The sequence below is a fragment of the Schistocerca serialis genome, chromosome 4, assembly GCF_023864345.2.
Source record: "Schistocerca serialis cubense isolate TAMUIC-IGC-003099 chromosome 4, iqSchSeri2.2, whole genome shotgun sequence".
Classification (NCBI taxonomy): Eukaryota; Metazoa; Arthropoda; class Insecta; order Orthoptera; family Acrididae; genus Schistocerca; species Schistocerca serialis.
The window spans coordinates 342326758-342353136 of NC_064641.1; positions in this window are offsets into that span (position 1 = coordinate 342326758).

Sequence of the window (26379 nt, forward strand, 5' to 3'; positions counted from 1 at the left end):
AACATCTCTCCATAAATGAAAAATAATATTGGACAATTATGGCCAGCACACAGCACTGCCTAAGTCAGCTCTTACTCCATCACAAAATACAACTCGACACATCTCTCTCTCTCTCTCTCTCTCTCTCTCTCTCTCTCTCTCTCTCTCTCTCTCTGCAAGACTGCACTCCACTTAAAAGCAAAATTTCTTCTAACAGTCTCTCGCAACGCAACCTGTTTGGCAGAGATGTTGCCCTCTATTAGCCAGATGCTAATGAAGCTTTACTTTTCCGCGTGACATCCAAAATATTACCGAAGTTACAAAAGCCTTGTATGATGGTCAATCGAACTCTGGAGACGTATGTGCCAAATAAGTGGGCTAAGGATAGAAAGGATCCTTCGAGGTTTGATAGTCAAAGTCAGATGTTGCTGAGGAGATAGAGATTGTAGCACAGTCACTTCAAAGAAGAACGCTTAAAGGTCGACAGGAAAAACGAGAAATTCGTTCTTCCGCAAGAAGATCAGTGTGCGAAGCAGACAAGAAATTCCACAGTCATACCTTACCGAAAAACCTTGCGGAGAATCCGAGAAAATTCTTGTCTTATGTATAATTATTAACCGACTCTAAGGCTTCTGTCCCGTCATTTGTCGACTAGCCTGGAGTGACAGTATAGCAAAAGGATAGCTTAAGTTTTAAGGTTCGCGTGTAAGAAATCATTCACGTAGTAGAATAGTACAAACATACCGTTGTTTGATCGTCACTCAGACTCCCGCTTGGAAAACAGAGAAATAAATATCCGTGGCGTAGAGAAGCAAATGGAGTCGGAAAAAAAGTCAGTAGATACAGATCGACTCATAGTTCAGTTTTGTAGACCGCACTCCACAGCATTGGTCCCTTACGTAGCTTACGTAGCAAATCTCTTCTCCAGTACAAAGACCCAAGCGACAGGAAAGAAGCGGAAGTAATTCCAGTATAAAAGAAAGGTAAAGAAAAAACGGGCTCGCATAATTAGAAACCAATATCTTTATCATCGGTTTGCTGCAGAATTCTTCAGTTTGTTCTGAATTCGAATATAATAAATTTCCTTGCGGTAGGAAAGCTTCTGTCCAGTAAGCAGCACGTATTTTAGAAATCATCGCACGTGCGAAACTCAGTTTTTCTTTCTCTCACGTGATATCGTACAGACCATGGAAGGAGGCCAATAGGTAGATTATATATTGCCTTTGGCATGGTATCCCGCTGCAGACTGTTGACGAAGGTTCGAGCATACGGATTCGGTTCCCAGATATGAGAGTAGCTCCAAAACTTAAGTAATACAAGCTAATATGTTGTCCTCCATGGCGAGTGTTCATCAGAGACAAGAGTATTGTCAGGATTGCCAGGAAGTGTGATAGGACAGTTCTTATGCTCTATGTAGTGTACATAGAGGAGCAGCAATGTGCGGATTTTTCTGGTGATGCAGTGGTGCACGGGAAAGGGTCGTCTTGGAGTGAATGTGGGAAGATAGAAGATGACAGAATTTCTAGTTGATATGATGTCGTTCAGCTTGCTATAACTGAGGAGTAAGTCCATGCGGCTGAGTAGGAAAAACAATACTGTAACTTTCGAGTACAGCATTAGTGTGATGTTGCCTCACACAGTCACTTCGATTAAATATTTAGGCGTAACGTTGTAAAGCGATATTAAATGGTCTGAGCAAGACGGGTTCGTAGTAGTGAAGGCGAATGCTTGAACACGTTTCATTGGGAGAATTCTGGGGCTGTCCAGCTCATCTATAAAGGAGACGGCACATAAATCGCTAACGCAACCCATCTTTGAATACAGCTCGATCTTTGGGATCCTCATGAGGCCGGAATAGACTAAGACTTTGAATCAATACATAGGCGTACTGCTATGTATGTTAACGGTAGACTCGACCAGTATGCAAATATTACGAAAATGTTTCGTGAACTCAAATGGGAACCAGTTCAGGGGAGACTGCGCTGATTTCGCGAGGCAGTATTGCAGAAATGTAGAGAACCAGCATTTGAGGCCGACTGCAGATCGATTCTTCAGCAGCCAAATTACCTTTCGTCTAAGTAACACTACGATAAGATGAGATCAATTACGGTTCGTATTTACGATTATACACTGCGTTGACAAACGTTGCGGGATAACGATATGCACTTACGAAGATGGCGGTATTACCGCGTTGTCTCTCTCTTTCTCTCTCTCTCTTTCTCTATATTCGAGTCAGCAGTCTTCTGACTTGTTTGATGCTGCCCGCCATGAATTACTCTCCCGTGCCAAACTTTCCATCTCAGAGTAGCACTTCCAGCCCACGTCTTCACTTATTTGCTCGATGTATTCCAATCACCGTCTTCCCTTACAGTTTTTACACTGTACAGCTCCTTCTAGTACCAAGGTAGTTAAACCTTGATGTCTTAACAGATGTCATATTACCCCGTAACTTCTTCTTTCAGCGTCTTCCATATATTCCTTTCCTCTCCGATTCCGTGCAGAACCTCCTTATCCCTTACCTTATCATTGGACCTAATTTTCAACATTTTTCTGTAGCACAATATCTAAAATGCTTCGATTCTCTTCAGTTCCACTTTCCCATAGTCCATGTTGACTACCGTACAATGCTGTGCTCCAAACGTACGTTCTCCGAAATTTCTTCCTCAAATTACGGCTTATGTTTGAGACGAGTACACTTCTTTTGACCCGGAATGACCATTTTGCCGGTGCTTGTATGCCCTACCTTCCTATTCACAACGAATCCTACTTCCGTTATACAATTTTCTGCTGCTGTTGACATCATCCTATACTCATCTGACCTGATATCCTTGTCTTCTTTTCACTTCACTTCAGTGACCTCCAGAACATCAAGCTTGTGTCTTTTTATTTCCGTTTTCAAATATTCTAGCTTCCCTATCACGTTCAAACTTCTGACAGTCCACGCCCGATTCGTAGACGGCATTCTCTTAACGATAGAGAGCAGCGGCGATTGGGTAGAGTTCTCAGCGTGAACAGGCGTGAAATATTAGCAGAAATCAATGAGGGGTGTAAGACGAATATATCCGTTAGCACAGTTAGACTTTATTTGATGGTAATGGGCGACGGAATCAGAAGAGCGAAACGAGTGCCATTGCTAACAGTACGACATCACCTGCGGTCCCTTTCATAGGGTCGTGACCGTATTTTTTGGAGCCTAGATGACTGGAAAACTGTGGTGTGTTCAGTTGAGTTCAGACTCCAGTTGGTAACAGCTGATGGTAGGGTTCGAGCGTGGCCATGGACCCAAGTTGTCAACAAGGCTCTATACAAACTCTTCATAATTGTGTGGGCTGTGTGTCCGTGGAACAGACTGTGTCCTCTCGTCAAACTGAACCTATCATTGACTGTAAACGGTTATGTTCGGCTACTTGGGGACTATCTGCAGCCATTCATGGACTGCATGTTTACAAACAACGACTGAATTTTATGAGAATGTGCCATATCGCTGGGCCTAAATTGTTTGCGACTAGTTTGAACAACTTTCTGGATAATTCTAGCGAGTAATTTGGCCACCCACATCGCCCGACATGAATCCCATTGAACATTTATGGTACATAATCAAGGTCCAATTTGAGCAGAAAATCCTGCACCGGTATCACTTTTGCTGTTGTGGACGTCTGTAAAAGCAGCATGGCTCAGTATTTCCGCAGGGACCTCCACCGAATTGTTGAGTGCATGCCAAGTGAAGATGCTACCCAACGCCGCACAAAGGAGATCCGACACGATAATAGGAGGTATCCCATGACTTTTGTCGCCTCAGTGTACACAGTGGTTCTCCCCTCACTCAGTTTGCGTGTGGAACATGAAATGAAATGACTAGTAGTGGAACGGGGTACACACCAACACGCACCGTACATAGGCTTACTGCATAGGTACGTACACACAGCTGTTGATGAACAAGCTGGAGTATGATACGATATGTGATAAGACGTCAGGGAATAACTCCATCGTAGTGAAAGGATCTGTAGAGGATAAAAGGTGTAGGGGAAGACAGAGATTGGACTACATCGAAGAAATAAATGTGGGCGTAAGGTGGAAATGCTTCTCTGAGATGAAGAGTTTAGCGCAGGAAAGCAATGCTCTGTAATTCTTGGCGAGGCGACAGGTAACGTTTTCTCCAGTTTTAAAAAGCCCTTTTACGATCCTGCCTCGATTGTCGTTGTATACTTTATCAGAAGACTCGGCCACGACAACTGGAGATTTCCGACGAGGTTCACCATGAAGGAATAAGGGTGGTTACAGGAGCATTTAGGACCAACCCTATCCCCTGTTCTTTTGCTGGAGCCGGTGACCCATAATTAAAGTGCCAATCCCTTTGGCCCGTCAAGCATACCAAATCTCTTCCCTAGTACAATCAGCTGTACACCATACCGCTGTTCGCTCACTCTTGGAGCAATTTTCAGTAATTATGTTAGAGCAAGAAGGCTCATTGCGGCTCGTGCTGAGAACATCCTTTTAGGGATAGATATGATCAATATAAACGTTTGGGCGAAGGTTGAAGCAAGTCTCCAAACTGGATTCTCAAAACGCATATATTTATTTTAGATACGGCGAATTAAGGAAAAGAAAGAAAGACAGCACATTTAGTGTCGTTTAAATCGTTTTTAGCACTATTTTAGTAGAGCACTACTATTTTAATACGGTGTACACTGTAATAGGGATACTCTCGGGTCATCAGTAGTCACCTCAGGTCATATTCTATAGATTCCTCTAACAACCAAATTTACAGTGTACAGGGCAGAATTGCTTGAGTCTTTAAGTCTGTATCGCAGATTAGGAGTGGTACGGGGAAGAATCTCTTCACCTGGTCAGATTCTCACAGTCGCTCCCTGGCTGCTTCACAAGACTCTCTGATAGACCCCCTTAGTGACAAAAGGAAGTAGTTTTCCGCTGGGTGCCAAGACACATCGAAATGAAGGGAAATAAGAACGTTCACATTGTAGCTAGAGGAGTTTATCACGGGCCCGTAGGAGCTACTTCCTCGGTGTTGAGTCAGAAAATCATAAGCCGTTGGGAGGTACAGTGGCTGAAAATGCCACAAAATAAGGTACGGCCTTTGAAACCAACTTTTCAGCCATTACGATCCAAACGGAAGTTGGAGACGGCGCTGACCAGTCTCCTCTGGCCAGTGGACTCTTGATCCAGCTAGGGAACCCACCAGTTTTTGGTTTTGATGAGGTGTGTGTGTGTGTGTGTGTGTGTGTGTGTGTGTGTGTGTGTGTGTGTGTGTGTGTGTCACATCACATTGGTGTGTTTTATATTCTAACAAGCGAGCACAAGCAAATTGTCCGCTATTGTAGTCCTTGGCGAGGTGAACGTGGAACGCGTGTTAATTTGTGACTTTTCTAGACTTCATCTTAAATTGTTTGGCTGAAACGCTTTAGCCCGTTGCCGAGTGCCGGGAGCATGCTCATTTGTTGAACGATCAGCCACACACATATATAGCTCTTATATAAAAAGAAGGAGCTCTTCGTCCATGCCGTGAAGGCCAAGAGGATACAGACCAGCTGCCATGTCATTCCCTGCCATGCGCCGTCTTGCAGATATGTTATTGAGGGGACTGTGGTAAACACACCAGTCTCTCAGCTATTTTGCTCTCTTTCCAGACACTAGATCCGATACTAATCGCTCAAGTAGATCCTCGATTGACATCGCGAGGGGGAGTGCATACCGCATCAGTCCTCCAACCAAGGGAAAAATCGTTCAAAATACTGTGAATCGTACCCAGGTCCTCCGCATGGCCGCCTTGTACTCTGAGCTTCAGCTAAGGAGCCGGACAGGTATCTGTTAGAGTATTTTAATATCTTGGTTAACAATTATCTTTAATTTCCGCTTGTAGTTGCTAATCTTCGTTTATTGTGGAATAAATGTGCAACCGGCTTTACAATAATGAATCGCATTTTCAGCTTCTATCTACAACAATATACATACGAATTAGAGGAGATTAAATGACAAAACTAATCTTTCCTACTATGAAAGGGATAAGTACTCCGTTGGATGGACTACATTAAACCATTGTACCAGTACGGTTTCCCAGCGCTCTACAAGGCACATATATTGGCACCATAAAATGAATAGGGTGTTGTAAGACCATTGTACCAGTACGGTTTCTCAGCGCTCTACAAGGCACATATATTGGCACCTTAAAATGAACAGGGTGTTGAAAGATCAAAAAATGGCTCTGAGCACTAAGGCACTTCTGACGTCATTAGTCCCCTAGAACTTAGAACAGCTTAAACCTAACTAACCTTAGGACATCACACACGTCCATGCCCGAGGCAGGATTCTAACCTGCGACCGTAGCGGTCGCACGGTTCCAGACTGAAGCGCCTAGAACCGCTCGGCCTCCCCGGCCGCCGTTGAAAGATCCATCAATAATTTTAAAAAGAACCCCTTGAGTGCGAGGTCGCAAGATCAATCTTCAGTAAGGCTCACCTGAAAGTGTTAACAGGTATGACAGCAAATGTCTCACCATGTGCATCAGGAGGGTGACAGAAAATGAGTGTCCGGGAAGTGCAGAGATCACCTTCCGTAGGATGTATGTATTAAACTCGGCAGAATGGAGATCATCGACACTCAAGAAATGTTCAGAAAAAAACAATTAACTTGCATCACCAAAACCGAATTAAAAATCGCGCGCCACAGTGACTGATAAAGTTCGCACCATCAAGATCGAAGACGAACTTCTTGGGAGCGAAAAATCGTGCAGGACGTTCAGCTAGATATCCGCTGTTAAAGAGTGCATATAGAATCATATTGGTGTAACGACATGATGAGAACTGATGGGATGTCATGGGATGCAACCGAATGCGTAACAATCTGTCGTGGAGCTCATCATAAAATTGGAAATTTTTTAAAGCGTAGCCTCAGGCAGTGCGATAGTATGTTTTATAGGCACGGAAAAAGCAAACATCCACATATTGCATTTGCCCAGTGGTTCAATGCGGTTGTTGTTGTTGTGGTCTTCAGTCCTGAGACTGGTTTGATGCAGCTCTCCATGCTACTCTATCCTGTGCAAGCTTTTTCATCTCCCAGTACCTACTGCAACCTACATCCTTCTGAATCTGCTAAGTGTATTCATCTCTTGGTCTCCCTCTACGATTTTTACCCTCCACGCTGCCCTCTAATACTAAATTGGTGATCCCTTGATGCCTCAGAACGTGTCCTACCAACCGATCCCTTCTTCTGGTCAAGTTGTGCCACAAACTTCTCTTCTCCCCAATCCTATTCAATACTTCCTCATTAGTTATGTGATCTACCCATCTAATCTTCAGCATTCTTCTGTAGCACCACATTTCGAAAGCTTCTATTCTCTTCTTGTCCAAACTATTTATCGTCCATGTTTCACTTCCATACATGGCTACACTCCATACGAATACTTTCAGAAATGACTTCCTGACACTTAAATCAATACTGGATGTTAACAAATTTCTCTTCTTCAGAAACGCTTTCCTTGCCATTGCCAGCCTACATTTTATATCCTCTCTACTTCGACCATCATCAGTTATTTTGCTCCCCAAATAGCAAAACTCCTTTACTACTTTAAGTGCCTCATTTCCTAATCTAATTCCCTCAGCATCACCCGACTTAACTCGACTACATTCCATTATCCTTGTTTTGCTTTTGTTGATGTTCATCTTATATCCTCCTTTCAAGACACTGTCCATTCCATTCAACTGCTCTTCCTAGTCCTTTGCTGTCTCTGACAGAATTACAATGTCATCGGCGAACCTCAAAGTTTTTATTTCTTCTCCATGAATTTTAATACCTACTCCGAATTTTTCTTTTGTTTCCTTTACTGCTTGCTCAATATACAGATTGAACAACATCGGGGAGAGGCTACAACCCTGTCTTACTCCCTTCCCAACCACTGCTTCCCTTTCATGTCCCTCGACTCTTATAACTGCCATCTGGTTTCTGTACAAATTGTAAATAGCCTTTCGCTCCCTGTATTTTACCCCTGCCACCTTTAGAATTTGAAAGAGAGTATTCCAGTCAACATTGTCAAAAGCTTTCTCTAAGTCTACAAATGCTAGAAACGTAGGTTTGCCTTTCCTTAATCTTTCTTCTAAGATAAGTCGTAAGGTCAGTATTGCCTCAATGCGGTATGAACTGTAATGTCACATTTTTCAGGAGGAATAATTTGCTATAAAGGAGTATGAACTTTACACACAGATCAAGAATGAAGCAAAAGCGAGATATTTTGACCAGTTATTGGCTAAAACCTGTGTTCATATCATAGTTGTAGTTTTCTTACGCCCGTTTCCCACATCTTCCTTGCTGTAACGTAAATATTCCCTGCTGTTTTTGCAAGATCAAGTTGACGCTTCGTTTGAAATTTCGTTATCTCGCGTCTTCCAATTCCGTAGCACTGAAGTTATGTAACGATCCACCGATTTCCTTGAAACCACTGTAATCTATATGGTACGTATTTCGATTTGCATAATACAGTAGGTCACTATCATGCACATCCTGTAAGTTCTATGGAGCATCCATGAAACTCGCAATCAAGTGGGCCTTGTTCTCCCTTAATAATCCGTAGTTTTTCTTATACACTACATGATCACATTGTTGCGCACTTACTCGAAGTCCTTTCTCAATTTTTTTTTCTTTTCTTTTTCATCATGCTGCGGATGATCTTCCATGTACGTAATTAAGTTTAGTACCCGCTGCATGGACCACTATTGTCCTTTACTACGTTTCACTGGAGACAGGATTTGTGGCCTCTTGTCCGACGGGGATGACGAACTACGTGGGGCAACACCTCTTTCAGTATCACTTTCACTTGTTAAGCACGTAACTCATCATTGAACTCCTCATGTACATTGTCCACGCAATAGAGCGTACACGTCACCACATATTCCACACACTCATCTTGCACAATATTTCATCTGCCACTTCTTTCTCACTCTGCGAAATTCCTTGGGTTTCTCTCTGAAGAAATTTCAGCCTCGTAAATTACTGCTGTGTACCGGTATATAATGCAGTGTTTGCTTTGTTCATCGTTGCAATTGCTCTGCTTTGTGTCAACAACACTAGAATTGTAGCACTTTGGAGCATCTCGCAGACTAAGCAGATCAACTGCGCTCCATAGTCTCATATTGTGCTCACATCTGGACACCTCCATCCCCGCCCCTCCCCCCCATCCTCTGTAGCCATAAGCAATAAGAAGCCAATATTTCGGTTGCATGGTAGACAATACAGGTATGTGGAGCGTCAAATGCCGTAAACATTACTGGAATTTGGCAACCTGGCACTCAAAGTGTTGCTTGTTAGATAATTACGGATCATCGCTGATGGACGTTCTAACTTGTACATGAAAATAAAGGCGGTTCAATGAAAGAAAACGAAACTGTGGCATCAGAACCCCGTAAATGCAGTACATCAGGAACTTACTAGTGTTGAACGCCTGACAGTACTTAGGAAAACACCTATCTCAGCTGCCATGAAGAAATAGTAACATCGGGTGGAGACGCGGCTGCTAGTGTCATAGCGGAAACTGACACCGAAAATGAACCGTACCTAAATCTCGAGTGCTAGTAGATGCCGGTAAGGGCCGTGAGGTTGTATAAATCCGTAGTACTTTATTTTTTGAAGGTTGGAATCGTTTCGCACCGGCCGGAGTGGCCGAGCGGTTCTAGGCGCTACGGTCTGGAACCGCACGACCGTTACGGTCGCAGGTTCGAATCCTGCCTCGGGCATGGATGTGCGTGATGTCCTTAGGTTAGGTAGGTTTAAGTAGTTCTAAGTTCTAGGGGACTGATGACCTCAGCAGTTAAGTCCCATAGTGCTCAGAGCTTGAACCGTTTTTAGTCGTTTCGCAAATGAAATTACAACTGATAACAACTTTTGTTGCTTGTCGTTGGCAACATTACTAATAATTTTAACACAGTGAAAAACAACTGGGTAGTGAACTTTCTATTTTAGTTTTTCTACAAATTCCTATAATGTAAAATTAAAACTGATTAATTTATGAGTTATTAAAATTATCTTCCAGTCCCAGGGACAGATAAGATAAATTAGATTAACGATCACAAGTGCAAAGTAAATTAAGAAAATAGCTAAAATTGACAAAGGAATTGCGCTACATGACAATTTATAGTAAAACTAGATGAACTAGCACCAAAAGTCCAAATTCAGTGAATATAAAATACGGCAATTGTTATAGTAAAGGGACTACTCCTAAAGAGAGAATGAGGTAGTGGCTCTTTGTCTCAGATTCAACTTACCGTTCAGCGTATGGTTTGGGTTGGCTTTAGGAAGTGCATGGTATGGATTTGTTTCAGAATACTGAAAGTATTTCCCTTGCTTCCGCCACATAAGATATTTTTATTTTATAGTATGTCCAGCATCACGCAAATGGTTGGAAACCGTTGATTTAGAACCAATCATGTTCCACTGTTCTTTCAAACGGATGCTAAACCTTTGCCCTGTAATTCTAATAAATACAATACGTTCCTATACAGTCATCTTCGTTACAATTTATTCGTTTATTGTGGTGAAACTAGACGCCAATGGCTCTTGGAATTAAAAAAATGAGGGCGAAATAACCTTATTATTTAAACTTTTTCCTATTTTAGCGGAAATCATACCGTAATATTGTGTTCTATGGTAATATGGCTTTTTGGTAATTTGGTTTATTGGTGATAAGGTTATTTGTTGTTGTGAAAGTGAAAGGGCAAGCAGTTTTTCCTTCTAGGTCGCCTTTTAATGGTATTTACAAAATCGAGGTTGCAGCCATTAACATGAGCAATTTATTTAGTTGTATTAATAATTGGTCTGAAAGCTATGCCTGAAAGTGGAGCGATCTGAATGCTACTTCTTTATAGGCCATTGGATGATTTCATGGCTGATGAACCGCTACATATATGGTAGTCGCCTTCCTGACAATATCGTAGAAAAACATTAATAACAAATTTAAATACGGAAGTGATTCGTGTTCACTATATGGAATAGTAAATTGTATGTCCGTTCTTTTCAAACGGCGTCCCATTCATTATTTGATCCGTTGTAGAGCAGTAGAATTTGATAGAACAAACTGCGGGTGCCCACACAAGAAATTTATACACTATATGATCAAAAGTATCCGGACACCTGGCTGAAAATGAGTTACAAGTTCGTGGCGCCCTCCATCGGTAACTCTGCAATTCAATATGGCACTGGCCCACCCTTATGACAGCTTCCACTCTGGCATGCATACGTTCAGTCAGGTGCTGGAAGGTTTCTTGCGGAATGTCAGCCCACTCTTCACGAAGTGCTGCACTGAGGATAGGCATCGATATCAGTAGGTGAGGCCTGGAACGAAGTCAGCGTTCCAAAACATTCCAATGTTGTTCTATAGGATTCAGGTCAGGACTTTCTGCAGGCCATTCAATTACAGGGACATTATAATCGTGTAACCACTCTGCCAAAAGCGGTGTATTATGAACAGGTGCTCGATCGTGCTGAAAGATGGAATCGCCATCCCCGAATTGCTCTGCAACAGTGGGAAGCAAGAAAGGACTCTGTGCAGGCCAGTCCATTACAGGGATGTTATAATCATGTAACCACCCCGCCACGGGCCGTTCACTATGAACAGGTGCTCTATCATGTCCAAAGATGCAATTGCCATCCCCGAATTGCTCTTCAACAGTGGGAAGCCAGACGGTTCTCCAAACATCCCTGTAGGCCCGTGCCGTGATATTGCCACGCAAAGCAACAAGGGGTACAAGCCACCACCGTGAAAAACATGACCACACCATAACACCACCGGTTTCGAAATTTACTGCTGGCGCTCACACGCTGGAAGATGACGTTCACCGGGCAGTCGCCATACTCGCACCCTGCCATCGGATCGCCACATTGTGTCCCGTGATTCGTCACTCCACACAACGTTTCTTTACTACTCAGTTATCCAATGTATACGCTTCTTATACCAAGCGAGGCGTCGTTTGGTGTTTACCGGCGTGATTTGTGGCTTATGAGCAGCCGCTCATGAAATCCAATTTTTCTCATCTCCAGCATAACTGTCATAGTACTGGCAGTGGATCCGGATGCTGTTTGGAATTCCTGTGTGATTGTCTGGATAGATGTCTGCCTATTATACATACGTCGCTCTTCAACTGTCGGCGGTCTCTGTCAGTCAACAGACGAGGTCGTCCTGTACGCTTTTGTGCTGCACGTGTCCCTTCACGTTTCCACTATACTATCATATCGGAAACAGTTGGTCTAGGGATGTTTAGGAGTGTGGAACTCTCGCGTACAGATCTTTGACACAAGTAACACAAAATCACCTGATCACATTCGAAGTCTGTGAGTTCCGCGGAGCGCCCCGTTCTGCTCTCTCGCGAAGTCTAATTACTACTGTGGTCGCTGATATGGAGTACCTGTCATGTAGGTGCAGCACAATACACCTAGCATGAAAAACGTATGTTTTTGTATATGTCCGGATACTTTTGATTACATAGTGTTTTTACATGTATGCCATGCATGGTAAAATGGACCCCTAAGAAAATAGTGAACTTCATCATGCATAGGGTCAAAACCAGTGCTAATATTAGGTGTAGTAAATCTTGTGTGACTGCAAAGTTAATCCTTAATCATGTCAGCTATATATTTAACACAAGAGTATATATAACCAGGTTCGCTTTCGGAAGACAGAAGTTATCGTATGCCTAGAAGGCTATGCACAATAAACAAATGTATTTAGCCCATACACAACTTCCCAAGGGGTTTAACAGGAGTCAACAGTGCACTTGGGTTCGTGAACATTCTGACAACCATTTACAGTTAATTACCCAAGGAATTAGGTCCACTTACCAAAATAAAATCGAACATACAACAAGTAACAGATTTTTATTTCAAATTTTAGCCTCGTTTCTGCAACCTGACAGGGGCAGAATTCGATGAAAACGACAAAAGCCTATTAAACGAAAGATTATCGTATAATCCCCAGGTCGTCTTTGCCCAAAAGCAAATGGATTCTTTAATTTCGCATTCTGCTGCTGTGTTAGACGTAGTACCACTGCCCACAGCACGTAGAAATGAGACTGCGATCACCATAAATAAAATCATTGGAGGACATAATAGCAGTGGTTCACAATCTTACCCAATTAGGTTAAATGCTATTTCATAAACTCGCATCATCGAGCGTAGTAATCAGAGACTAGAAACCAATATTTCCATTAACTATGCGCACTGACAATGGGAATATTGTTGTTGTTGTGGTCCTCAGTCCTGAGACTGGTTTGATACAGCTCTCCATGCTACCCTATCCTGTGCAAGGTTCTTCATCTCCCAGTATTTACTGCTACCTACATCCTTCTGAATCTGCTTAGTGTATTCATCTCTTGGACTCCCTCTACGATTTTTACCCTCCACATTGCCATCCAATGCTAAATTTGTGTGCCGGTCGCGGTGGCCGAGCGGTTCTAGGCGCTTCAGTCCGGAACCGCGCGACTGCTACGGTCGCAGGTTCGAATCCTGCCTCGGGCACGGATGTGTGTGATGTCATTAGGTTAGTTAGCTTTAAGTAGTTCTAAGTTCTCGGGGACTGATGACCTCAGATGTTAAGTCCCACAGTGCTCAGAGCCATTTGAACCATTTTTTTTTTCTAAATTTGTGATCCCTTGATGCCTCAGAATATGTCCTACATACCGGTCATTTCTTCTTGTCAAGCTGTGCCACAAACTCCTCTTCTCCCCAATTCTATTCAATACCTCGTCATTAGTTATGTGATCTACCCATCTAATCTTCAGTAGTCTTCTGTAGCACCACATTTCGAAAGCTTCTATTCTCTTCTTGTCCGAACAATTTATCGTCCATCTTTCACTTCCATACATGGCTACACTCCATACAAATACTTTCGGAAACGACTTCCTTACACTTAAATCTATACTCGATGTTAACAAATTTCTCTTCTTCAGAAACCCTTTCCTTGCCATTGCCAGTTTACATTCTATATCCTCTCTATTTCGACATCATCAGTTATTTTGCTCCCCAAATAGCAAAACTCCTATACTACTTTAAGCGTCTCATTTCCTAATCTAATACCCTCAGCATCAGCTGACTTAATTTGACTACATTCCATTATCCTATTTTTCCTTTTTTTAATGTTCGCCTTATAACTTCCTTTCAAGACAGTGTCGATTCCGTTCAACTGCTCTTCCAAGTCCTTTGCTGTCTCTGACAGAATTACGACGTCATCGGCGAACCTCAAAGTTTTTATTTCTTCTCCATGGATTTTAATACCTACTCCGAATTTTTCTTTTGTTTCCTTTACTGCTTGCTCAATATACAGATTGAATAACATCGGGGATAGGCTACAACTCCCTTCCCAACCACTGCTTCCCCTTTCATGCCCCTCGACTCTTATAACCGCCATCTGGTTTCTGTACAGATTGTAATACTTAAAGAATAATATGAAAATAAGGTCGAATATGTTATACCTAGAACCAGATAGCCAATTGCTGGTATAATTCCGAATCAAAATTTTTAGCAAGCTTCAAAGAATGTCTTTACGTCTGCTAAGTTTCCCCAGAACCAGGAATAAACAAATCCTTGATTCCGCTGTGCCCACTTGACCCCGAATTAGGAGCCCAAATTAAGATAAACAAACCCCAGTCTCTTATACGTCAAATTGTCAATTCGAGGCGAAGAGTAAGATGTCAGACACAACATTGTAACTTCATACTTGAATCAAAATTTGACATACCAGACAACTCTAATTTGTCGGAATAGGGAACATCTTACTCGAAACCTGTCCCAATCAATCATACCATCAGAAATAAATTCAATTTCTTTAAACAGTCCAGATACATACAACTCAACTCCGGTGGAAAAGGCTCAAAATTTTGTAAGTGATACTTTAGGTACATTTCTGAATCGCCCTACCGGCGAAATACACTCCTGGAAATGGAAAAAAGAACACATTGACACCGGTGTGTCAGACCCACCATACTTGCTCCGGACTCTGCGAGAGGGCTGTACAAGCAATGATCACACGCACGGCACAGCGGACACACCAGAAACCGCGGTGTTGGCCGTCGAATGGCGCTGGCTGCGCAGCATTTGTGCACCGCCGCCGTCAGTGTCAGCCAGTTTGCCGTGGCATACGGAGCTCCATCGCAGTCTTTAACACTGGTAGCATGCCGCGACAGCGTGGACGTGAACCGTATGTGCAGTTGACGAACTTTGAGCGAGGGCGTATAGTGGGCATGCGGGAGGCCGGGTGGACGTACCGCCGAATTGCTCAACACGTGGGGCGTGAGGTCTCCACAGTACATCGATGTTGTCGCCAGTGGTCGGCGGAAGGTGCACGTGCCTGTCGACCTGGGACCGGACCGCAGCGACGCACGGATGCACGCCAAGACCGTAGGATCCTACGCAGTGCCGTAGGGGACGGCACCGCCACTTCCCAGCAAATTAGGGACACTGTTGCTCCTGGGGTATCGGCGAGGACCATTCGCAACCGTCTCCATGAAGCTGGGCTACGGTCCCGCACACCGTTAGGCCGTCTTCCGCTCACCCCCCAACATCGTGAAGCCCGCCTCCAGTGGTGTCGCGACAGGCGTGAATGGAGGGACGAATGGAGACGTGTCGTCTTCAGCGATGAGAGTCACTTCTGCCTTGGTGCCAATGATGGTCGTATGCGTGTTTGGCGCCGTGCAGGTGAGCGCCACAATCAGGACTGCATACGACCGAGGCACACAGGGCCAACACCCGGCATCATGGTGTGGGGAGCGATCTCCTACACTGGCTGTACACCACTGGTGATCGTCGAGGGGACACTGAATAGTGCACGGTACATCCAAACCGTCTTCGAACCCATCGTTCTACCATTCCTAGACCGGCAAGGGAACTTGCTGTTCCAACAGGACAATGCACGTCCGCATGTATCCCGTGCCACCCAACGTGCTCTAGAAGGTGTAAGTCAACTACCCTGGCCAGCAAGATCTCCGGATCTGTCCCCCATTGAGCATGTTTGGGACTGGATGAAGCGTCGTCTCACGCGGTCTGCACGTCCAGCACGAACGCTGGTCCAACTGAGGCGCCAGGTGGAAATGGCATGGCAAGCCGTTCCACAGGACTACATCCAGCATCTCTACGATCGTATCCATGGGAGAATAGCAGCCTGCATTGCTGCGAAAGGTGGATATACACTGTACTAGTGCCGACATTGTGCATGCTCTGTTGCCTGTGTCTATGTGCCTGTGGTTCTGTCATTGTGATCATGTGATGTATCTGACCCCAGGAATGTGTCAATAAAGTTTCCCCTTCCTGGGACAATGAATTCACGGTGTTCTTATTTCAATTTCCAGGAGTGTAGATGAAGTAATTCAATTACTTGACATAATTGTCAAATTCAATCATTCAGGTTTGGTTCTACGTATTCTTCTTGCTGGTGCGGACTCGTGTGTGTCTTACAAGATTTTAGCTATAATTTGTGTCTTAAAAGAAAACTCAGATGTTCTTAGCGACATGATACCTCCGACCAGCGGATGACACAGAGTATGTAAATTGGCAAATCTGTTGTAGCTTGTTCATTTCAAGAACATAACAGCAAGTACTCGTACATACCATTATGTTCCTGAAACGCATGAAATATTACGTTGTAATTGAATGGCTGCTGGGGAAGTACTGATGGTGTGTAAATGCATATTTATCCATTTACATTCGTGCAAATAATAATAATAATAATAATAATAATAATAGCAACAAAAGCAATAACACTTTAACACTTTACCGAATGAAGTCTGTTATAAGGGACTTGGGATGAGTTGGTCAGCGAAGGATGTTTATACGGATGTGATAAACAATGTAATCAGTTTACAGATGGGCACGAGAGCGAAGTTGAATCAGTATAAGATCGAGGACGGGTCTGCACATGTGTTTAGTGCCACGCTACTTATTTGCAGCTATGGGAGTATTCTCCGAGTGACGGCAACGAGACGGTACACAACGAAACAGACCAACCATTAGTAGGTTATTACCAGGATGTTTCGCACTAGCGCACACTCCGCTGCAGTGTGAAAGTTTCATTTTGGGAACATCCCGCATGCTGTGGCTAAGTACCCTTTCCTCCAAGAAGGATAGTCGTGCAAGTTTCGCAAGAGAGCCCCTGCGATATTTGGAAGGTAGAAGATGAGATAGTGACGAAGTAAAGCTGTGAGGACGAATAGTGAGTACTACTTGGGTAGCTCAATCCGTAAGGCGCTCGCCAGAAAAGTCCAAAGTTCCCGTGTTCGAGTCCCGATCCAGTACATAGGTTTAACCTCTCAGCTGCGGTATGAAAGTTTCATCCTGGAAACATCCCATAGTCTATGGCAAAGCCATGTATCGACAGTATCTATCTTTCGAGAAATCCTAGGCGTGCAAGGTTCGCAGGGGAGTTTCTATGAGGTTTGCAAGGTAGGAGATAGGTACTGTGAGAATGGGTCGTGAGTAGTGCTCGGGTAGCCAAGTCGTTAGGGCACTAGCCCGTTATAAGATATTGTCCAAAGTTCAAATGTCTGTCTGACAAACAGTTTTAATCTGCCAGGGTGTTTCTCACTAGTGCACACACCGCTACAGTATGAAAGATTCATTATACGAAAGATATTGACCAAAATAATAGTAAAAATAGAAAAAGACATTATGAAAAAGACGCTCAGTCGGCGGATGTGGCCGAGCGGTTCTAGGCGCTTTAGTCTGGAACCGCACGACCACTATGGTCGCAGGTTTGAATTCTGCCTCGGGCATGGATGTGTGTGACGACCTTAGGTTCGTCAGGTTTAAGTAGTTCTAAGTTCTATGGGACTGATGACCTCAGATGTTAAGTGCCATAGTACTCAGAGCCATTTTAACCATTTTATTTGAAAGGCTTGAAACACGTATGTATTCATTACCAGCGATGGCGAGGCATGACAGAATCTCTGACCAGAGAGTTATTTATCGTTGCTTGTCTGCGCTTGACCGCGCGAGTCGTCAGTTGTTGTGTGTAGCGAGTCGGCAGTCGAAGTCAGTCTGCGCTAGTCTGCGCGAGTCTCGAGTAGCGAGTGGACGGTTGTACTGAGCAGGCGTCGGCATGCGTCGACGGCGTGTTCTTCTTGCGACTCTGGTCAGGATTGTGGTGGACGATGAGTATTGTTGTAGAAGGTAATGAAGCAGCATTGCGCACATCTAGTAATGTATGTTAATTGTAATTAATTTGTTCAAAAAATGCCCCAATAATAATTTTTTTATAAAGTAAATCTTTTAAAGAAAAGTAATCATTTCAATTTAAAGAATTTTTCCACTCTTTTGAAGAAAAAGGATTCATTTCAATTCAAAGAATATTTCCTATGCATTCCTTCCAAGAATCAAAAAAAAAAAAAAATATACGCCAGCATTGCACGACACTGTGTCAATAAATAAGAGCAGATATAGATGCAGTTTTTATTGAGGTAAGAATTTCTGCTTGTTTTATTCAGAATACAGGGCCGAAGGTCAGCGCTGCTGTCCTTAAAAAATTTATCAGGTTGAATTATTTCACAGGGCCGAAGGTCAGCGCTGCTGTCCTTATAAAATTTACCAGATATTATTATTTCTGTTGAGATGTTACATTCGGTTCATGGTTCTTTTTTTAATTATTATTGTGTGGTTTTATGATCAATTTTCATTCCTTAATTTTGTGGGGAATTTACATTTGGGCCAATATTATTATTTAATTTTGGTGTGAGGAGATTACGCTTGGATTCATTTCAATTTAACGATATTTTGTGGGGAGTCAACATTTGGCTCATTCTTTTTATTATCATTGACTTTGATTTTTGCGGGGAGGCTACACTTGGCATCATTTTCCTATTTTTCATCATTATATTTACTGCGGGGTGGTTACAGGCTCTCATCACAATTTCTGGTACTACTGTAGGCAAAGTAAGAATTGGAACAACGTTGTAATAGGTCAGTATAATATCATCTGGATGATTTCAAGTCGCTGAGCACTACTTCCCCGTCAGTGGTCATACGATTTTATCGTCTGATAGAGATTTTGCGATAGCTGAAAATTACATGCTCCAACAACTACGTGTGCAGTCCAGGAGGGTGATCTAGTATTCATTTTTTGTCTGCATTATGAAAAGCGAACGTTTGTTTCAACTAAGACCCTTGAAAGAAGCACTTGTATTTAGAAAGAAGACTATTGATAATGTGGTTGTATGTAGATGGAAGGTTATGTATCAGCAATACATTATGTCATGACATCTGGCCCGGAGTAAACTGGTGTCCAAAATTAAAGCAAGAAACGGACATCTTGCAAGGCTGCGTTTACTTTGTCACAAAACAGTATAAACAGGCGATAGCAAAGTAGAAACGACGTAAATAATAAAGAACGTCATCAACTGCAACACGCATAGCAGCAACAAAAATGTTCTCCTTTTTTTTCCAACTTAACATACACTCCTGGTAATGGAAAAAAGAACACATTGACACCGGTGTGTCAGACCCACCATACTTGCTCCGGACACTGCGAGAGGGCTGTACAAGCAATGATCACACGCACGGCACAGCGGACACACCAGGAACCGCGGTGTTGGCCGTCGAATGGCACTAGCTGCGCAGCATTTGCGCACCGCCGCCGTCAGTGTCAGCCAGTTTGCCGTGGCATACGGAGCTCCATCGCAGTCTTTAACATTGGTAGCATGCCGCGACAGCGTGGACGTGAACCGTATGTGCAGTTGACGGACTTTGAGCGAGGGCGTATAGTGGGCATGCGGGAGGCCGGGTGGACGTACCGCCGAATTGCTCAACACGTGGGGCGTGAGGTCTCCACAGTACATCGATGTTGTCGCCAGTAGTCGGCGGAAGGTGCACGTGCCCGTCGACCTGGGACCGGACCGCAGCGACGCACGGATGCACGCCAAGACTGTAGGATCCTACACAGTGCCGTAGGGGACCGCACCGCCACTTCCCAGCAAATTAGGGACACTGTTGCTCCTGGGGTATCGGCGAGGACCATTCGCAACCGTCTCCATGAAGCTGGGCTACGGTCCCGCACACCGTTAGGCCGTCTTCTGCTCACGCCCCAACATCGTGCAGCCCGCCTCCAGTGGTGTCACGACAGGCGTGAATGGAGGGACGAATGGAGACGTGTCGTCTTCAGCGATGAGAGTCGCTTCTGCCTTGGTGCCAATAATGGTCGTATGCGTGTTTGGCGCCGTGCAGGTGAGCGCCACAATCAGGACTGCATACGACCGAGGCACACAGGGCCAACACCCGGCATCATGGTGTGGGGAGCGATCTCCTACACTGGCCGTACACCACTGGTGATCGTCGAGGGGACACTGAATAGTGCACGGTACATCCAAACCGTCTTCGAACCCATCGTTCTACCATTTCTAGACCGGCAAGGAAACTTGCTGTTCCAACAGGACAATGCACGTCCGCATGTATCCCGTGCCGCCCAACGTGCTCTAGAAGGTGTAAGTCAACTACCCTGGCCAGCAAGATCTCCGGATCTGTCCCCCATTGAGCATGTTTGGGACTGGATGAAGCGTCCTCTCACGCGGTCTGCACATCCAGCACGAACGCTGGTCCAACTGAGGCGCCAGGTGGAAATGGCATGGCAAGCCGTTCCACAGGACTACATCCAGCATCTCTACGATCGTCTCCATGGGAGAATAGCAGCCTGCATTGTTGCGAAAGGTGGATATACGCTGTACTAGTGCCGACATTGTGCATGCTCTGTTGCCTGTGTCTATGTGCCTGTGGTTCTGTCAGTGTGATCATGTGATGTATCTGACCCCAGGAATGTGTCAATAAAGTTTCCTCTTCCTGGGACAATGAATTCACGGTGTTCTTATTTCAATTTCCAGGAGTGTATATGCACACATTCTCCGACAACTGGTTACGACGCCCACTATGCGGTTTGACCACCTCTGCCAGCAATACAGGCCTGACAACGATGGAGGATGCTGTGAATAACGTCTTCAATGTCATGTTTAGGCAAGAACGCCCATTCTTCCTGCTGAGCTGTGCCAAGTCTTGGCGAGTGGTTGCCGCATGTTGACGTGATGCAACCCGTCTTCCTAGTGCATCCCATATATGATCTTTGGGACTGAATTCGGGAGAGCGGTCTGGCCTCGTCAGGCGTGAAGTATCTTCCGTTTCGAAGAAAACATCAACTACTCGTTCGGTATGAGGTCGAACACTATCATCCATCAATACGAAGTCTGGGCGCACAGCACCTCGCAACAACCGTATATAATGCCTCAAGACCTCGCCACCATACCTGGCAGCAGTTCCGTTCACCCGTACAATTTCATTAATAGGTGCTCGAGTTGTCAACATGATTCCTTGCCGCACCATTAGTGATCCTCCACGATATCGGTCTCTTTCCTTAATGTTCGGCCGTAGAAATCGCGTTCCACATTCCCTTCAGATACGAGTCCGTTGAGAATCACTCTCCAGACGACTTCGGAACCCATGGGACCATATGGGTTTGCGACTGTTGAAACACGTATGTATTCATTACCAGCGATGGCGAGGCATGACAGAATCTCTGACCAGAGAGTTATTTATCGTTGTCGGTCTGCGATAGTCTGCTCGAGTCGGCAGTAGAAGTCTGTCTGCGCTAGTCTGCGCGAGTCTGCAGTAGTAGTCAGTCGGATACGGTTGTAGGGAGTCGGCATGCGTCGACGGTGTGCTCTGCTCGCGACTGTGGTCAGCAATCTGGACGATGAGTATGGTTGTAGAAGGTAAAGAAGCAGCATTGCGCATATTTAATAATGTATGTCAATCGTAATTTAATTTGTTCAAAAAAGAAATGCCCCAATAATAATTTTTTTATAAAGTAAATCTTTTAAAGAAAAGTAATTATTTCAATTTAAAGAATTTTTCCACTCTTCTGAAGAAAAAGCATTCATTTCAATTTAAAGAATTCTTCCTATGCATTCCTTGCAAGAATCCAAAAAAATATATAGGCCAGCATTGCACGAAGCTGTGTCGATAGATAAGAGCAATTATTTCTGTTCAGATGTTACATTCAGTTCATGGTTGATTATCTAATTAATATTATTGTGGTTTTTGGTCAATTTTCATTCCTTAATTTTTTGTGGGGAGTTTAAGCTTGGTTCCATTTCACATATTATTTAACATTATTTTGTTGGGAGGTTACATTTGGCTCCAATTTGCATTCATATTTAACAATATTATTTGCGGAGACGTTACACTTGGCGACATCCGGACCAGGATCGTATTTCTTTGTGAAACTTCTGATATCTGCTCTTATTTACTTAAAAATAATTAGCATTCGGAGCTACGCTTTTTCTAATTTGTCAATCTTTCTTCCACAGATCATCGGCAATTTGTTGCTCTTTGTTGTAATAGTGTTTGTTGGATTTTACATTGTGTTTGTTTCATTTGTGAATAATTGTGATTTGTGTACAAATGCCGCAGAAAACTGTTAATAGTACATCGCGATGTATAATGAGTGAAATAGCCGACTCAAATAACGAGCGATAGTACTTGGGACACGCAGTGTAATAATGACAGTTCCCCATTTTCGGACAATCAGTGCGTGCTGATCACCGGTAATGATTTTATTGCTAATGATGAGAAAATCAATTCAATTGTGTCCTCTGTTAATTTTACGACAGTTGATGACGCGGGGCGTTCTGTTGCAATGAGCGCTGCCCAGCTTGACACACCCGGTTTGCAGGATTTACGTGACAAACAGATAAATTTTTCTAATGAAAATGAACAGTGTAATCAGAATACGACAGATTCATTTAATTCCGAGATAGTGACTAACAGTGCACATCCGATTGGTAAACCTTTTCAAGAATCACAGAATATCCAAATGGATACACAAAACGTGACAAATGCACATACACTATCACACAGCACAGAGAATGCAACAGCTACTTTTGGTTTGGATCAAATTATGGCAGTATTCCTACAGTTTAAGAACGAAGTTAATGAAAATTTCAAACAACTTATTAAAGAACAAGACGACTTTTTCAAAAAACTTCGTGAACAGAACAAACAATTTAATGAAAGTTTTAAACAGCCGAACGAAAAACACGACAACCTTAACGAACAGAATAAACAACTTAGTGAACAGATTACAGCCGTTACCGTGCAATGTCATGACACTAAAGAACAATTACGTGAGGATACTAAGGGTTGTGGTAGTAACAGTAATGAAGAATTTGGAACTGTTGCACAAGAATTAGGTAATAGACATGCATGTACAACAGAATCAGTTAAAGATGAAACCAATGGAGTCACTGAACAATGTTTAGAAAACGCAACACAGATACGCGACAAGTTTAATATAAAGTCACCAGAACTGCCACACACGCTGGATACGGAAATCGATAAGAAATTTGAACAACAGATCAGTCAAATGGACGAAAGTATTAAAGTAGCGGAAATGAAAATTATTTCAGTTAATAACATGTCACAGAATACGCCACGTTGCGAACTTTTGTCACACTCAAACAGCCAGTGTAACATAAACAATTTACAGAGACTACGCGACTTAAAATCCGAAAAGCTACGCGACTTAATATCTGAAAAGACACAGACAAACAGATTCTTATGTAATCGTGAACCTGTTCACACATTCAGTCACAAAAACGTTGATTATAAGCAATTTGTATCTGTAATAAAATCTAAGGTATTTGAAAATGACAGAGCACAGGTACACGCTTTGAACCGTATATGACAATTTGTTTTTTTTTTTTTCAATAGCATTGCCTGTAGTGCAGAAACTTGAATTAGCATGGATACAGCAATTTGCTTTCGAATTTTCACTGGCATTGCCTGTAACGCAAAAGCTGAAATTTATTTGTAGCCCGTAATTAACCTCAGGGGATTCATTACGCTTTAATGAGTATGTGCCGTAGCGTGCACAGGGCCCCGAGCCGTAGTAGTGCTGTTTCATCTTTAGTTTTCTGCACCGCTGCCTTCTCTTCTACTATCCTTTATATCTATCAAAACAGCTCTTTAACTATTGCTCTACCTAGGATTAAGAACAGTGTAAAGAAAACCTGATATGACAAGTTTTTACCGAAAGTGACAATTTTTCATTAGACACTCCCGAAATGTCCACTACCAGCGTAATATTAATAACAGATAAAATTATAATCATCAGTATGTGTAAAATTATCAGCAACAGCAAACGCGTTTTAGTAACAATAGAGGTTTTTCTCCACAACAGCAACAAAACAAGCCGGTTAGCATACCTAACCAACAATGTAATATACAAGGTCAACCAAGCTTTAATGTTTCGCCGCATGCACGTGTAGTCTCAGCTCCAACAAATAGTATTGCAAAGCAACAAGGAAATAACTACGTACAGAAAACACACTATTTCAATTCCTATCACAATGCGACGTGTAGAAATGACAATCATGACAGACGTAAAATTAATGAGTACAATTTTCAGCGTACGTATAATAACAGTCGGTCTTATCAGCTACAAGAACATCAGCAACAACAAATAATCATGAATGAACCAGAGAGTAGGTATCATCCAGAGCGTAATATGTCTGGAAGAAATAACAGAACAGTTCAAATAGTTGAAATGCCACAGCATCCTCCCGAAAATAATAACATGTCAGATAGGATTTGACTAAATACAGTACAAGTTGCATACTCCAGTAACGCAAGCAATACTTTTGACACGCAGAATCTTGTTCACGAAAACGTTATTTGAAGAATGCATTGTTGAAGGCACCACTTTCATCGCACCCAGATCTTACTAGAAATTTTTTTATTGCCACCGACAGTTCTAACACCGCTTTAGGCGTACATATTTTTCAGGAAATTGAAGAAGGTGGTTGTACAGTAATTAAAAACATCGCATTTGCAAGTCGCATTTTGTCACCTGCTGAACGAAATTATTCGGTTACAGAACTTGAAACATTATGTGTTGTATGGGCTTTTACGAGATTTCGTCATTTTCTTTATGGAAGACATACCACCGTTTACACAGACCATAGAGCTATACAGTTTTTACTTTCCGCTAAATTTACACACGACAGATAAAGGAGATGGAAACTTTATCTACAGGAATTTAATTTTACAATTGTTCACATTCCCGGGACACAAAATATTGTAGCAGATGCACTATCCCGTTCTCTCAGCAACAATCAGCAAGACATCGCAAGCAACTTCTCCAAAGCAAATTTCAGTGTCATGTACATTCAACAAGATGCATTTGAAAATTTCATTTCGTCGTCATTACAAGACACAGCACAAGAGCAGAGTAAAGACAACGTATGGAAAGAGATTAAACACCTTTGGCAAGATAGGAATAATGTAACCATTAGAAACCATTACACTGTACGCAATGACATTCTGTTTCGCTGCTCTCATCCTGACAGCAACAATTGGTTATTATACATTCCTGACGAACTTGTTAACAAATTAATCTGGTATACTCATTTAAGTTACGCACATTACGGAGCCAGAAAATGTCTTCTTATACTGAGACAGAACTGTTATTTTACGAACATGGAGAAACGTATTCGACGAGTTTTAGCGTCATGTAAAATCTGCCAGAAAGCTAAATCAGACACCACTTCACATATTCCTCCACTACATCCCATTGTACCTGTTAGATTGAGACATATGGCCGCTGTAGACATTTTTGGCCCGATTCCCAGAACTAATAGAGGTTTTTACAACATCTTTGTCGCTGTTGAACTCACTTCAAAATTTGTTACCTTCACTCCATTACGCAAAGCTACTGCTAAACTGTTTCGAAAGCATTCGTAAAACATTTTCTATTTCATATAGGGCATGTGTTGAAAGTAATTTCCGACAATGGATCACAGTTTCGATCTGCTATATGGACACGTATGTTACGAGCTAGAAACATTTCTCCGATATATATAATCAGGTACCATGCTTCTTCGAACCCTTGTGAACGATTAATGAAAGAAATTCGTAAACTGTTTAGAATTTACTGCCACAAAAAACATATTGATTGGGACACACACATACCCTCATTCCAAGATGTAATTAATTCCATACCATTTGAATCTACTATGCTATCTCCGTCTATTATACTGAAAAATGTTTAACCACCTCACAAAATTAAAGAATTAGTAAACTTTCCTACATCTCATCGACTACGACACCATGAAATAATTGACGTTGCGCTGAACAACATCAAACGTGCCGCAGAGCGCCGGAGAAGACAGCAAAAACAGGTTTGTACACGCCGTGACTTTCACGTTGGACAGAAGATATTAGTACATACACACTATTTATCCAACAGAATAAAAAGTAGGTGCAGTAAATTTTAACTTCTATACGCAGGTCCATATCGGATTCGCAGCATTCCTCACCCCAATATTGTACACGTCGAAACTTTGAGAACCATAAAATCCAAAAGAAAACACCACATATCGA